General features: G+C 37.6%; 1 long non-coding RNA gene across 1 annotated transcript; it reads left to right on the forward strand.

Annotated features, from left to right (window-relative positions):
* The first annotated feature begins 2077 nt into the window (after positions 1–2077).
* Positions 2078–5035, forward strand: LOC144379543 (uncharacterized). The gene is made up of 3 exons (XR_013442704.1): positions 2078–2345; positions 2480–3004; positions 3325–5035. It is a non-coding gene; the product is annotated as an uncharacterized LOC144379543 (long non-coding RNA).
* The last annotated feature ends 10948 nt before the right edge of the window (positions 5036–15983 follow it).

The following is a 15983-nucleotide window of genomic DNA, read 5'->3' on the forward strand; positions in this document are numbered from 1 at the left end:
TCCCAACTCAGACCCTTCGGACTTCTATCCATGGATTGGTGCCTGTGTCTCACACATTCCAAATGCAACTCATGAATGTGGTCCCTGTGGAAATTACTTCCCAGACAGTGGCTCATAAGTCTTAGATCCCAGCCAGGCTTGCGGGATGCCCTAGTTTCAGTGGGAGTTAGTTTGTGAATATTGTCTCTGCCAGGCAGAGAGAGATTCTTTTTTTATTTTATTTTTTAATGGAGACAGACCTTTTCTGACCTGTTCTCCATTCCTCTCTCCCCACAGTCATTTCCAGCCCTGGGAACCCTTCTCCAGATTGTAAAGAGAAGGAAACAGCATGGTAGAGTGGAAAGATAATGGCCCACCCAATCAAACAGATATGCACCTTGTTCCCTGGGGAAAAATACTTCCTCTCTAAGTGCCCTTGGGATTCAACTGGAAGATGAGGTCAATTCTTTCTAACCTATGTGATTGTTCAGAGAATTCAAAGAAATCAAGTGCATAACATGCTCAAAGAACGTTTGACACTAAGTAGGGTCTTCCTGACCATTATCCACATGTGAATTTCTTTTTTTTATATATATTTTATTTATGAGCGAGAGAGAGGGAGAATGAAAGCATGTGTTGCAGGGGGAAGGTCAGAGGGAGAGGGACAAGCAGACTCCCCCAGCAATCGGGGAGCTCAACGTGGGGCTCGATCCCAGGACCCCAAGACCACGACCCGAGCTGAAGGCAGATGCCTAACCAACTGAGCCACCCAGGCACCCCTTCATATGTGAATTTCTTAAGTCCTAACAACTACATCTGATGTACCTCTGGCAGTCCTTGTTTCCACCTGTGAGGTCCCAGAGGCACAGAGAAGGGAGTAACTTGTTTAAGATCGCATAGTAAGCAGGTAGCACACTTAACCTTCCATCCCAGATGTGCAGGGGAAGATCGTGTGGGGGATCACACTTGGGGTAGCCTGTGTCTGGCTCTGTCTGGGAATGAGTCCACTCAAGATAAATGGGCCCCACCCTCACTCTTTTCCCCAAGACGGGAACCTGCCATAATCAATGTCTGTCTTCTTTGTGGTGACCACCAACCACAAGGTAGGCAAGGAGTGTCATCCTGTGAACTGGGAATTAGGGGCTATCTGTATGGGGGCACTGTTCCCTTGTGCCTCTCAGGTTAACCATGCCAACAGTGCATTCGTGTTTTCCTCAGATAGTTTTGATGATCTCATAGGTGCAAGGCCTCTTTCTAGGTGCTGAGGAGAAAGCAGTGAACACAACACAGAAATCTCTTGCATTCATGGCACTTTCATCCTTGAGAGGGGAAAGAGACAAGAAACATAAATAAGGAAAAGCCTTCAAATGACAAACCAGGTTAAACATGTGGGAGAAAACAGGAAAGGGACATGGCGAGCATGGTCAGGGAGTTTTGCACATATATACAAATACTTCCTGTTTACCCATGAGTACATTGGCAAGTCTCACTAATCAAGTGACACTTAGTAGATGAAAGAGGGAGGTACAAAGGCAGAGAACTGATGGGAAAACTCCTTTCCAGGCCTCCCTGCTCCTTTCCTTCCCTCATACGCCATTTCTAGTGACTAATCCAAATATGTCTTCCTCCCTCCCCATCACCCCCAGTGTGAGTCTCTCCCACTGTAGCCATTTCTGGTCTTTGTCTCCCTTGGACAAATTAATGAATAAAGCTCAAGGGAAACAGATCATCTAAACCTCTTCACCCCTCTTTCTTGAAGTGTCCCATCCATCTCTCAGAGGGGTGCTATGCTGGGCAGTCGGACCACATCTGGAGGATCAGGCTCTGGTCCTGATGACCCACTTTGGCAGGGGTGTATACCGTTGGAGGTCACACTGAGGCCAGTGTCCAGGATGGTTCTACTTGAAAGGGACTGAGCAGTTCCCTCACAGATGCTCAGTGATCCCAGCTTTGTCATATGTGAAAGGCAGTCCCGTGGCTGTGGGGTTAGACACACTCTTTGTAGGCCAACATCCAGAACTACCAGTGAAGTGAAGAGGTACTAGCGAGAGAGATTCTCTGCCAGTGTTAATTAGTACCTTATGCTAGATCTAATAAAATGAAATGGGGTGTCTGGATGGGCTGAGTTCTAAGTATCTGGAGGAATGCAAACACAGACAGGATGTACCCTCTTCTGGGAACATTGTAGAGAGGATTCAGGTGGCTTGATCTGAAATTTATGATTCTGTGATCTAGTGGGATGCCTGAGGGCAGGTGATGGGAATAAATAAAGCTGGAGCCTCCCTCTGGGACCGTCTCAGGAATGGGCCCCAGGATGTTCCAGTTGCTTCTGCTGAGCATATTCACAGTGCTCTTCATGGATGAAGGTAAAGCCTGGTGAGGGAGGCAGTGATGGGTGGTGAGAGCTTATGTGGGGAGAAAAGGGAGGTAGTTTCTAACCTTGACTTTTTGGGCTGCTGTAAAATGGCTTAAGGAGATTTTTTTCTTCTTCTCTTCATAGGAGACAGAGTCCTGACATCAAAATGTATGATGCAGTTTGTTTGCAGTTTTGGGATAAATAATGCCACAATGAGAGGGGACACTCCTGATTTTTTCAAACATTGTCTCTATATCCTCCCTGACTATATTCTACTCTCCTCACTCACTGTTCTTGTGTCTGTTTTCTGCCCCCAGCCTTGGGTGAAGGGAGGAGGAGGCTTGAATCCCTGAGGTCATAGCTGTCACCCACTCAAGGGAGTAAGGACCCCTGGCAGAAGTTAGGAAGGGTGTCAACTTCCTTTTTGTGAGGTCTACACCTCACCAGTGTAAGTGTTGATCGTGGGGTAGGCTTCTGAAGCAGAATTATTTTCCCTAGAGCTCTGCTTTAAATTTTTCCTCTATTTAGTCGTTCGATTTTGCTATCAGTGTGCCCACTTTAATGGATACAGATGCCTCACTGGCTTGAGAAGGTGCTGGAAGTTCAACCTAACAGTTTACAACAGGAGTTGTTCCATAGATCACTACTACTATAGTGATCGAATTACAGGTAAGTGCAGGTTATAGAGAGAAACAAAACGTTACCAACAGTGCCCACCTTCCCTCGAGTCAAGGTGTAGAGGGAAACTGGGACCACGGGAGAGACTGGAGAAAGTGGAATTCTCCATATACCCACCTGGGGTGGTGCCTGTGTGGCATGCAGATGTCTTTTGCCTGGTTCTATCTAGAGAGACCTAGATGAGATGTCGGCACAGCTTTGGGGGCTCATTCCTGTCCACAGAAAACCAATGAGGTTCTGGAGAGATGTCATTGCTAGGAAGATGGTGTGATTAAGCAAGGTGATCACATTTGCTTTTTTTCTCTCTTTAGGGAGATCTCTGTATCGTTATACACAACTGTCTTGTAAACCTTGTGAAGAGGGAATGATCCAAGTATACCATGACTTACTGAGAGAAACACATTGCTGCAATCATAATGACTTTTGTAATAATGGCAACATAAATTTAGATACTACAATTTTATTTGGAAAAGGGATAGAGAACATGACTGATGTGATAAAAAACAGAAGATAAACACATGCTTAAGATTTTAAACCATATAGGAACACATATCTTCTTAAATAATACTTTCCCCTCCCCCTAAAATAAGCAAAGAGTATAGGGGCACCTGACTGGCTCAGTCTGAAGAGCATGGGACTCTTGATCTCAGGATTGAGTTCAAACCCCATGTTGGGTGTGAGATTACTTAAATAAATAAACTTTAAAAAAGAGAAAAGAAAAAGAGATAGTATAAAAGGAAATAGACCATAAAGTAGAAAAGATACACACAAATATACACACACCATAAAACATTATAACAGCATTGATTAAACATATCAACCAAATTAAAAAGATAGTAAACAGAGCAAAATCCAACTCTCTGATGATTTAGAAATATGACCAAGTCAAAACAATTCAAAATGTGTAAATATAAATGAATGGGAAAATACATATTAAAAACCCATATGGATTATGAGCCTATTTATGGGTTCAAAATCATCAAAAGAGATAATATACTTTACATTATTAAAGTCACTAATCTACAATAAAGATACAGATTATTAAAACAGGCAGCCAATACCACAGCAACAACTTTTCTTAACAACTCTCCTATAGAAATTATAGGAGATACGATGAGAAAAAGAAATGCATGCTAATCATCAGATCATGTGGGTAAATAATTAGCAAGGGGATTGAAGACATATACAACATGACTATTAAGGTAGATCTTATAAACCTATATCTAATCCTGAACCCAGATAATAGAGAACATGTCTTTTCAAATGCACATGGAACATTCACAAAGATTGGTCACATATATTTGCCCTGTGGAGGATAGAGTTGATTTACATCTGAACTGTAAAATGTCCATATTTTTCTCAGTACATGTTTGGAATTTTGGCCAGGATAAAAACCTTTATGATGTGCTCCTTAAAGTCTGAAACTCCCCTGGTGACTCCCAGCATCATTTTATTTACTGATACAAATGAACTATTTTCCAGCCTGGCTTGATCACATGGTCAGAGACATTATAACCCCACCCCTCCCCACCAACCACATGCACCCTCATTAAGAACTTCTGTTTAATATGAGAGACTGTGGACTCTGAGAAACAAACTGAGGGTTCTAGAGGGGAGTGGGGTGGGGGATGGGTTAGCCTGGTAATGGGTGTTAAAGAGGGCACGTATTGAATGGAGCACTGGGTGTCACACACAAACAATGAATCATGGAACACTACATCAAAAACTAATTATGTAATGTATGGTGATTAACAACATAATAAAATTTTAAAAATTAAAAAAAAAGGAAATCAACAACAACAAAAAGAACTGTTTAAAATAGCCCTGAAGCTGAGATTCCTCACACAGATTTTGATTGTGCAATCCAGTGACAGAGAGCCATCTGTATGTAAATGAGGACTCCTGGGAGCTTGTGCATGGAATGTCTCTTGGATTTCCCCAATTTTTGTCTGCACTCTCCTTCTTTTGCTGCACTGTATCCTTTGTCTTTAAATAAAAGCTGTATTCAATATGCACTATAAATATGTTCCTAGAGTAAGTGTGTTCTGTGAAGTCTGATGAGGTTTTCCAGATATCTAAATCTGGGAAATCTTTGCAAGGCCTCAAAGAAATATTCAATAAATGCCAAGAAATAGAAATAATATAAGCAGTATTCACTTACCACATGCAATAAAGTAGAAGTTAAAAACAAGACCAAAAAGGTGCCCCAACCTGGAAATATAGAAAGGTGTTATCAAGGAGTTCTTAATAGGAAAATCCAGGCCAAAAAAAAAAAAAAAATGCAGAATTTCTTTTTTTTTTTTAATTTATTTTTATTAACATATAATGTATTATTTGTTTCAGGGGTACAGGTCTGTGATTCATCAGCGTTACACAATTCACAGTGCTCACCATAGCACATACCCTCCCCAATGTCCATCACCCAGCCACCTCATCCCTCCTACCCGCCCCTCCCCTCCAGCAACCCTCAGTTTGTTTCCTGAGATTAAGAGTCTCTTATGGTTTGTCTCCCTCTCTGGTTTTGTCTTGTTTCATTTTTCCCTCCCTTCCCCTATGATCCTCTGTCTTGTTTCTCAAATTCCTCATATCAATGAGATCATATGATAATTATCTTTCTCTGATTTACTTATTTCATTTAGCATAATACCCTCTAGTTCCATCTACGTCATTGCAAATGGCAAGATTTCAATTTTTTTTGATGGCTGCATAATATTCCATTGTATGTATATACCACATCTTCTTTATCCATTCATCTGTTGATGGACATCTTGGCTCTTTCCATAGTTTGGCTATTGTGGACATTGCTGCTATAAACATTGGGGTGCACGTACCCCTTTGGATCGCTGCATTTGTATCTTTGGGGTAAATACCCAGTAGTGCAATTGCTGGGTCATAGGGTAGCTCTATTTTCAACTTTTTGAGGAACCTCCATACTGTTTTCCAGAGTGGCTGCACCAGCTTGCATTCCCACCAACAGTGTAGGAGGGTTCCCCTTTCTCCAAAAAATGCAGAATTTCTTAACAGAAAACATCACATATCAAAAACTATGGAATACAGCTATAGTATTTATCAGAGAAAAATTCATAGCATTAATTACACATAAAATTTTAAAAGTAATAAATTAATTAAACACTCAACTCAAAATAGCAGACCAAGAACAAAGCAGAAAAAAGGAAAGAACTAGCAATAAGTAAAAGCAGAAATCTCAGAGGTAGTGTATTCATTCCATATGGCCGTGTACTTTCTGTGGCTGTGTACCATAGACTTAGTGGCTTAAACACACACATTATCTCACAATTTCTATAGGTCAGAAGTCCGGACAGAGCTTAGCTGGGTCCTCAGCTCAGAATCTCACAAGGCTGCAATCAAGGGGTAGACCAAGCCATGTTCTCATTTGAAAACTTGATTTAGGAAGAATTCACTTCTAAACTCTCTTGGCCTGTTGGTAGAATTCATCTTTCTGTGGTAGTATAACTGAGTTTCCTATTTTCTTTCTGGCTCTTGGCTAGGGCCTCTTTCAGCTCCAAAAGGCCATTCATTCATAGTTCTCTACCACGTGGCTATCCCCATCGTCAATTTACATCACTGCTTCTTCAAGGCCAGTGGGAGAGTCTCTCTCTTGTTTGCTAAAATCCAGTCTTATATAATGTAACAATAATATGAATAATATTCCATCACCTTTGCTACATTCTGTTGGTTAGAAGCAAGTCACAAGTTCTGACCACACTCAAGGGGAGGGTGTTATTCAAGGGGTGACTCATTGGGTATATCCCATACCTTAGGATATGTCCGCCACATGTAGAAAACAGGAAATAAATACAACAGATAAAAAGTTTATCTAACTAAGCAAATCACAAAGTTAACCTGTTATTTAAAAAGGAGACTGCACAAATACAAAATATTAGATACTGCAAAGGAGAAATAAACATCCAAACTGAGGAAATTTTTAAAAATATTTACTTTAAATTTCAAAATTAATTTGTATAATCCTATGCAAATCAATATAAACATCTAATTGAAATAAGTAATTTTCTAGGAAAATAGAATTTTTACCCAAACTGACCCAAGCAGAATTAGAAAGGCTACAGAAACTCATTTCTATTTTAAAAAATAGGGAAAATTGGGGTGCCTGGGTGGTGCTGTCGGTTAAGTGACCGACTCTTGGTTTGACTCAGGTCGTGATCTCAGGATCCTGAGATCAGGCCCTGCTGCAGGCTCTGTGCTCAGGGTGGAATCTGCTTGAGATTCTCTCTCCCTCTCCCTCTGCCTCTCCCACTTGTGTGCTTGATCTCTATATCTCTCTCTCTAAAATAAATAAATAAATCTTTAAAAAATAAAAAATAGAGAAAATTATAAAAGAGCTCCTGTCACCTCCCAAAAAGTACTACATCTATACGGTTTCACAGAAGAATTTCAAAAAACCTTTTTTTTTTTTTAATTAGGGGGGTTAGAGGAGAGGGAGAGAGAGAATCTTAAGCAGGCTCCACGCCCAGCATGGAAGCCGCTGTGAGGCTCGATCCCACAATCCTGAGATCATGACCTGAGCCAAAATCAAGAGTTGGATGCTTAACCGACTGAACCACACAGGTGCCCCCCCCAAAAAAACTAATAAGTAGATGATTCCAATGCTACTTAAACTATTTCAGAGTATAGATAAGGAAAGGAAACATTCTTTTTATTAAACAAATAATATCCAAATCCAATGAGTTTATGTAATATAGAGCATTATAAAAATCTCACTTTTTTTGGCTAACTGAACATAATAATAAAAAAAAGAATTGGAAGAGATTGTCATTAAAAAGACTCGATGATGAAAAAAAGTGTATCTTGTCTGATATAAAAAAAAAACTCACTTATAAACATCAATTTAAAAATCTTTGACAAAGTATTAGCAGACAGATTTCAATATCAGATAAAAGGATAACATAAAATGAATTATTTCATTTCTGTTGAGTAACAAACCATTCCAAAACTCAGTGGCTTAAAATTGTATTTTCCTGTGTCAGGAATTCAGATGATCCCGATTTGCTCAGCTGGGCAGCTCTGCTAATCTCAGTGAGACCAAACTCACTCATATGTCTCTTGGATAGCTGGAGATTGGTTGATTTAGCCTGGCCTTGGCTAGGGTGACTGAGCTCTGCTCTGCATGCTCATCTTCTCCTGGGACCAATAGACTAGCTTAGACATGTCTTATTCATGGCAATGGCAGAAGCATAAGAGAGCTTGCCCATTTTAAACCTCTGCTTACCTTAAATTTGCTAACACCCGAATGGCCAAAGCTAGTTACATGGCCATGCCTGGAGTTAGGAAACTGGGCAGGTAATCCCACCGAAAATGGGAGGACATTGAGAATTTGCACATTAAAAGATGTAGACATAAAGGAGGGGTGAAGAATTGGGGCCAGATGATGCAATCTGACACACATTATGGCCAAGTGAGCCTTATTCTAGGGATGCAAGAGTGGTTCAGTGTTAAAAATGTCAAGTAATATAATAATACAATAACAGAAAAATCAGATTATCATCCTAAAGGGTAACAAGTAGTCATTTCACAAAATTCAACCCCTGTTCATCTATAAAAAAACTCAAAAGTGGAATTGATGAATGTCTTTAACATGATAAAATTATATATATCTCAGTCCAAAAGCCAGTAGTTTATTTAATAGGGGAAATATTAGATGGTTTCATGCTAAAATAAGAAACAAGGCTAGGACGTTCACTACCTATACAGCTAATTAGTGTAATATTAGAAAATTAATCAATGTAATTAGACAAGAAAAAGGAATTAGAGGCCTTAGAATTTGAGAGGAAGAGACAAAACTATTTTCTTTTGCAAATGAAAGGGTGTATATCTGATGAAACCAAAAGAATCAATAGACAAACTGCTATGAATAACAGAAAAATTATTAAAGTACTAGAACATGAAATTAACATTCAGTTATCAATAGCATTCACATATATAATAACTACTTAGAATATAAAATGGAATGCCTCATTTAGAGCAGAAAAAAATTCATATAAAGAAAACTATAAAAAACTAAAAAAAAACCTATAAAAAATACCAATGAAAAAATACCAATAAAAGCGTACCATAACTTTTTACCCTGGAGTTAGACAAGTTGACTATAAAGATCAATTGAAAGAATAAACAAACAAATGTCAATAAAATGCTGAAGACAAAGAACAATGAAGGAGGGCTCGCTTTTCCTAATATTGAAATCAACAATGGGGCTTCTATAATTAGAACAACATGGTATTAATACATGAATAGACAAAGAGGACAACTTCTTGAAAAGATTTCCTTGATGATTTAAATGGCTGTCAAAACAATTTTTATTGAAGTAATGCTTTCTCTGTTCCTTCCTGTGTCATAACCCTCAAATATAACTACACTTCTGAATTCTATCACCATATTTCTGTCTTGTTTTAAAACTTCATATGAGTGAAATTGTATAAGTGATATGAACTGTAGTCTTTTGTGCCTGGCTTCTGTTGTTCATCCTTATGTTTTTGGAAGTTATCCATGTTGTTGCATATAGCAATAGTTCAGTCTTTATATTGCTGTGTAGTGTTACACTATATAAATACACCACATTTTATATTTTCTGGTATCTATGAACGATTGGGTTGTTTCTAGTTTTTAGTTATCACAAATAAAGCAGTCATGAACCTCCTCCTCCTCCAACCTTCCCACCTCCTTCCTCCTCTTCCTCCTCCTTTTTCTTTTATGGCAAATCCTTCATTAGAAAATAGCACTGATAAAAAAAAATTGATTCTATGTGGGTTGTTTGTTCAAAGGAAGCAAAATAGCTATATCAAGTGCTCTAAAGGCATGAGAAATAATGATTAAAAAATTTCCTAATTTGATTTAGGATGAACATGGTTGGGAACAGTTAAAGGGCTCAAGAAGGTCAGGGTTTTAAATGAAATTGCATTCTTGATAAGTAGCAGGCAATGAAACTATTAAATAATTCCTTACAGGTTTTAAAGATTAAAATGTAACACATTTTAGTCACATGCCTATCATGGGGGAATTCAAATGGAAATTACACATTGGCCCTCCAGTGAGCTACTTTCTATTGAAGAAAGAAATACTTCCTGCGGAATTTGGAAGTCTGTCCGGTCCACCCACAGTGACATGAAACAAAGATGAGTCTTTAGAATCGGAGGGATTAGAGCTATAATTATGACTTCAGATTGTGTGATTTATGTTAATTCTGTCATTTCTCTTGGCCTATTTCCTTCTCTGAATATTCTTATAAACATCTTTTGGTGGACCACTCACTCATTTGCTACATAGGGTAGAACTGCTAAATCACAGGATGCACCTAATAATGAGGTTGAGAATATACTTACCATATTATTTTCAAAATACCAATTTACAGTCTCATCAATATTTTTCAGATGCTTATTGACCATATGGGTATTCTTTTTGGTAAAGGACCTGTTTAAGTCTTTTGCCTCTTTTTTTGTTGGGTAGTTTTTCATTATCAAATTGATTTGTAAGAATTCTTCTTAAAATTTTTATTGAGATATAATTGATATAGAACATTGTGTAAATTTAAGGTGTACGATGTGTCAATTTGATACATTTATATATTACAATATTATTGCCACCGAAGCATTAACTAATACCTTTATTATGTCACATTATTATCATTCTTTTTTGTGGTGGGAACAATTAAGATCTGGTCTCTTAGCAACATTAAAGTTTATAATACAATATTGTCTGTAATCACTGAAATCACTAATTTTGCATTAGATGTCCTGGATTTATTTATTTACTGATGGCACATTTGTATCTTTAAACATCTCCTCAATTCATCCACCCCCTAGACCCGGGTAACCACCTTTCTTACTCTATTCTTACTAGTTTGGCATTTTTAGATTCCACATATAAGTGAGATCACACAGTATATGTCTTTCTCTGTCTAATTTATTTCACAAAATGCCATCAAGTTTCATCCTGTTGGGGCGCCTGGGTGGCTCAGTCAGTTAAGCATCTGCCTTCGGCTCATGTCATGATCACAGGGTTCCTGAATCAAGCCCCGAGTTGGACTCCCTGCTCAGTGGGAAGTCTGCTTCTCCCTTTGCCTCTCCCCCTGGCTCATGCTTTCTCCTACTCTCTCTGTGTCAAATAAATAAATAAATACAATCTTTTTTAAAAATTTAAAAAATTAAAAAAAAAGTTTTGTCCTGTTGTCACAAGTGGCAGAATTTCCTTCTTTATCATGGCTAAACAATATTCCTGTGTGTGGCGGGGAGGAGGGTATCACATCTCTTATTTTTACATTAATCTATTGAGGAACACAAGTTATTTTCATAGCTTGGCTATGAATACTGCGGTAAACATGGGAGTGCATATATTTCTTTGATATCCTGTTTTCATTTCTTTTGGATATATACCCAAGAGTGGAGTTGCTGAACCATATGGTAGTTCTATTTTTACATTTTTGAAGACCTCCATGCTGTTTTCCATAGTAGCTGTACCAATTTACATTCCCACTAACGATGCCTAAGAGTTCCCTTTTTCCTCCACATTCTCAACACTTGTTATCTGTTTTTTTTCTTGATGATAGCCATTTTAACAGGTGTGAGGTGATAGCTCATTATGGTTTAGATTTCTTTGATGATTAGTGATGTTGAGCATCTTTTCATGTACCTGTTGGCCATTGGAAGTCTTCTTTGGAAAAATGTCTATTTAGTTCTGCCCATTTTTAAGTTGGATTGGATTTTCTTTTCTTTTCTTATGAATGCATGGAGAGAGTGATGTCTTTTGAGCCCAAAGATCCCAATATGAATCACCCCAGTTCTGTTACTATCTCACTAAATGACCCTGGACTACTCTCTTAACATCTCAGAAACCCAGTTTCCTTATTTATGAAATAAAAATGATAGCATCTTCTTTACTGAGTTGTTGCAAGAAAGAAATGAGATCTTATATTAATTGCCTGGAATATTAGGTGCTCAATAGAAGCCAGAAGTTGTTTTATTGTTACTGAATTGTATGAGTTTTTTTTTTATAGATTTTGGATATTGACCCCTTACCTGATATAAGGCTTAAAATGTTTTCTCCTATTTTGTAAGTTACCTATTCATTTTATATTTTTGTTTCTTTTCTTTCTTTTTTTTTTTTTTTTAGAAAACCTCATTTTAATTTTTCTAACATTTGGAAGTTATTTTATCCATTTATAGCAATTCTGTTGTCTCCCTTTGTTTAAATTAAATTATTTTAAAACTAATTAAAATAGGTTAAAAAGCATTATATGGGTAAGTAAACCTATAGAATCTTATTTAATATTCTTAATTCCAGTTACATCATTTGAATTTTTTTCATATTATTATTTTTTTCCAGTGGGTCAATTTTATTTTTTTCTTCTCATTTCTTAAAAATTTAAATTCAATTAACATATAATGTATTATTAGTTTCAGAGGTAGAGGTCAGTGATTCATCAGTTTTATATAATACCCATGTTCATTACATCACGTGCCCTCCTTAATGTCTGTCACGCAGTTTCTGCATCCCTCCACCCCTCTCCTCTCCAGCAACCCTCAGTTTGTTTCCTATGATTAAGAGTCTCTTATGGTTGTCTACCTCTCTGATTTCATCTTGTTTTATTTTTTCCTCTCTTCCCTGATGATCCTCTGTTTTACTTCTTAAATTCCACATATGAGTGACATATGATAATTGTCTTTCTCTGATTGACTTATTTTGCTTAGCATAATACTATCTAGTTCCATCCACATTGCTGAAAATGGCAAGATTTCAATTTTTTTGATAGCTGAGTATTCCATTGTATATATATATATAACCACATCTTCTTTATCCATTCATCTGTCGATTACATCTGGGCTCTTTCCATAGTTTGGCTATTGTGGACATTGCTGCTATAAACATTGGGGTGCACGTACCCCTTTGGATCACTACATTTGTATATTTGGGGTAAATACCCAGTAGTGCAATTGCTGGGTCATAGGGTAGCTCTATTTTCAACTTTCTGAGGAACCGCCATACTGTTTTCCAGAGTGGCTGCACCAGCTTGCATTCCCACCAACAGTGTAGGAGGGTTCCCCTTTCTCTGCATCCTTGCCAACATCTGTCGTTTCCTGACTTGTTAATTTTAGCCATTTTGATTGGTGTGAGGTGGTATCTCATTGTGGTTTTGATTTGTATTTCCCTGATGCCGAGTGATGTGGAGCATTTTTTCATGTGTCTGTTGGCCATTTGGATGTCTTCTTTGCAGAATGTCTGTTCATGTCTTCTGCCCATTTCTTGATTGGATTATTTGTTCTTTGGGTTTTGAGTTTGATAAGTTCTTTATAGATTGTGGATACTAGCCCTTTATGTGATAAGACATTTGCAAATATCTTCTCCCATTCTGTCGGTTGTCTTTTTGGTTTTGTCAACTGTTTCCTTTGCTGTGCAAAAGCTTTTTATCTTGATGAAGTCCCAATGGTTCATTTTTGCCTTTGTTTCCCTTGCCTTTGGAGATGTGTCTAGCAAGAAGTTGCTGTGGCTGAGGTCGGAGAGGTTGCTGCCTGTGTTGTCCTCTAGGACTATGATGGATTTCTGTTTCACCTTGAAGTCTTTCATCCATTTTGAGACTATTTTTGTGCATGGTGTAAGGAAATGGCCCAGTTTCATACTTCTGCATGTGGCTGTCCAATTTTCCCAACACCATTTGTTGAAGAGACTTTTTTCCCATTGGATATTCTTTCCTACTTTGTTGAAGATTAGTTGACCATAGAGTTGAGGGTCCATTTCTGGGCTCTCTATTCTGTTCCATTGATCTATGTGTCTGTTTTTGTGCCAGTACCATACTGTCTTGATGATTATAGCTTTATAATAGAGCTTGAAGTCTGGAATTGTGATGCCACCAGTTTTGGTTTTCTTTTTCAACATTCCTTTGGCTATTTGGGGTCTTTTCTGGTTCCATACAAATTTTAGGATTATTTATTCCAGCTCTGTGAAAAAAGTTGATGGTATTTTGATAGGGATTGCATTGAATGTATACATTGCTCTAGGCAGCATAGACATTTTCACAATATTTGCTCTTCCAATCCATGAGTATGGGAAGTTTTTCCATTTTTGTGTGTGTGTGTGTGTGTCTTCCTCAATTTCTTTCATGGGTGTTCTATAGTTTTCTGAGTATAGATCCTTTGCCTTTTTGGTTACGTTTATTCCTAGGTATCTTACGGTTTTTGGTGCAATTGTAAATGGGATCAACTCCTTAATTTCTCTTACTTCTGTCTCATTGTGAGTGTATAGAAAAGAAACTGATTTCTGTGCATTGATTTTATATCCTGCCACTTTGCCGAATTCCTGGATGAGTTCTAGCAATTTTGGGGTGGAGTCTTTTGGGTTTTAGCCCTTGTTTCCTTGTTGATCTTCTTAGATGATCTGTCCATTGCAGTGAGTGGTGTGTTAAAGTACCCTGCTATTATTGTATTATTATCAATGTGTTTCTTTAATTTTGTTATTAATTGGCTTATCTAATTGGCTGCTCCCATGTTAGGGGCATAAATATTTATAATTGTTAGATCTTCTTGTTGGATAGACCTTTTAAGTATGATATAGTGTCCTTCCTCATCTCTTATTACAGTCTTTCATTTAAAATCTAATTTGTCTGATATAAGGATTGACACCCTAGCTTTCTTTTGATGTCTATTAGCATGATAAATGGTTTTTCACCCTCTCACTCTAAATCTGGAGGTGTCTTTGTGTTTAAAATGAGTCTCTTGCAGACAGCATGTCAATCGGTGTTGCTTTTTTTTAATCCAATCTGATACCCTGTGTCTTTTGATTGGGGCATTCAACTCATTTACATTCAGAATAACTATTGAAAGATATGAATTTAGTGCCTTTGTATTATCTGTAAAGTTAATATTTCTGTGTATTATCTATGTTCCTTTCTGGTCTATGTTACTTTTGGGCTCTCTCTTTGCTTAAAGGACCCCTTTTAATATTTCTTGTAGGGCTGGTTTAGTGATCACAAATTATTTAGTTTCTGTTTGTCATGGAAGCTTTTTATCTCTCCTTCTATTTTGAATGACATCCTAGCTGGATAAAGTATTCTTGGATGCATATTTTTCTCATTCAGCACCCTGAATACATCATGCCAATCCTTTCTGGCCTGCCAAGTATCTGTGGATAGGTGTGCTGCAAGTCTAATGTTTCTACCCTTATAGGTTACATACCTCTTGTCCCGAGCTGCTTTCAGGATTTTTCTTTGTCTCTGAGATTTGCAAGTTTCACTGATATATGTCGGGTTGTTGACCTATTTTTGTTGATTTTGAGGGGGGTTCTCTCTGCCTCATGTACTTGAATGCATGTTTCTTTCCCCAGATTAGAGAAGTTCTCTGGTATAATTTGCTCCAATATACCTTCTGCTCCTCTCTCTCTCTTTCTTCTTCTTCTGGGATCCCAATTATTCTAATATTGTTTCACTTTATGGTTTCACTTATCTCTCGAATTCTCCCTTCATGATCCAGTGGTTGTTTATCTCTCTTTTTCTCAGCTTCTTTACTCATGATCACTTTGTCTTCCATATCACTAATTCTCTCTTCTGCCTCATTTATCCTAGCAGTTAGAGTCTCCATTTTTTATTGCATCTCATTAATAGCTTTTTAAATTTTGACTTGATTAGATTTTAATTTTATTTCTCCAGAAAGGGATTCTCTAGTGTCTTCTATACTTTTTTCAAGCCCAGCTAGTGTCTTTATAATTGTTATTCTGAGCTCTAGTTCCGACATCTTACTTATATCCATACTGATTAGGTCCCTGGCAGTCAGTACTGCCTCTTGTTCTGTTTTGAGGTGAGATTTTCCATTTTGTCCAGAGAAGAATAGATAAATGAGAGAACAAAATATTAAAATGGCAACAACAACCACAGAGACATATACAGTAAACAAAGCAGAAGAGACCCAAAACCAATAAATAAATAAATAAATAAAATTAAAAAAAGAGAGAG

This window comes from Halichoerus grypus, chromosome 11, assembly GCF_964656455.1.
Source record: "Halichoerus grypus chromosome 11, mHalGry1.hap1.1, whole genome shotgun sequence".
Lineage (NCBI taxonomy): Eukaryota > Metazoa > Chordata > Mammalia > Carnivora > Phocidae > Halichoerus > Halichoerus grypus.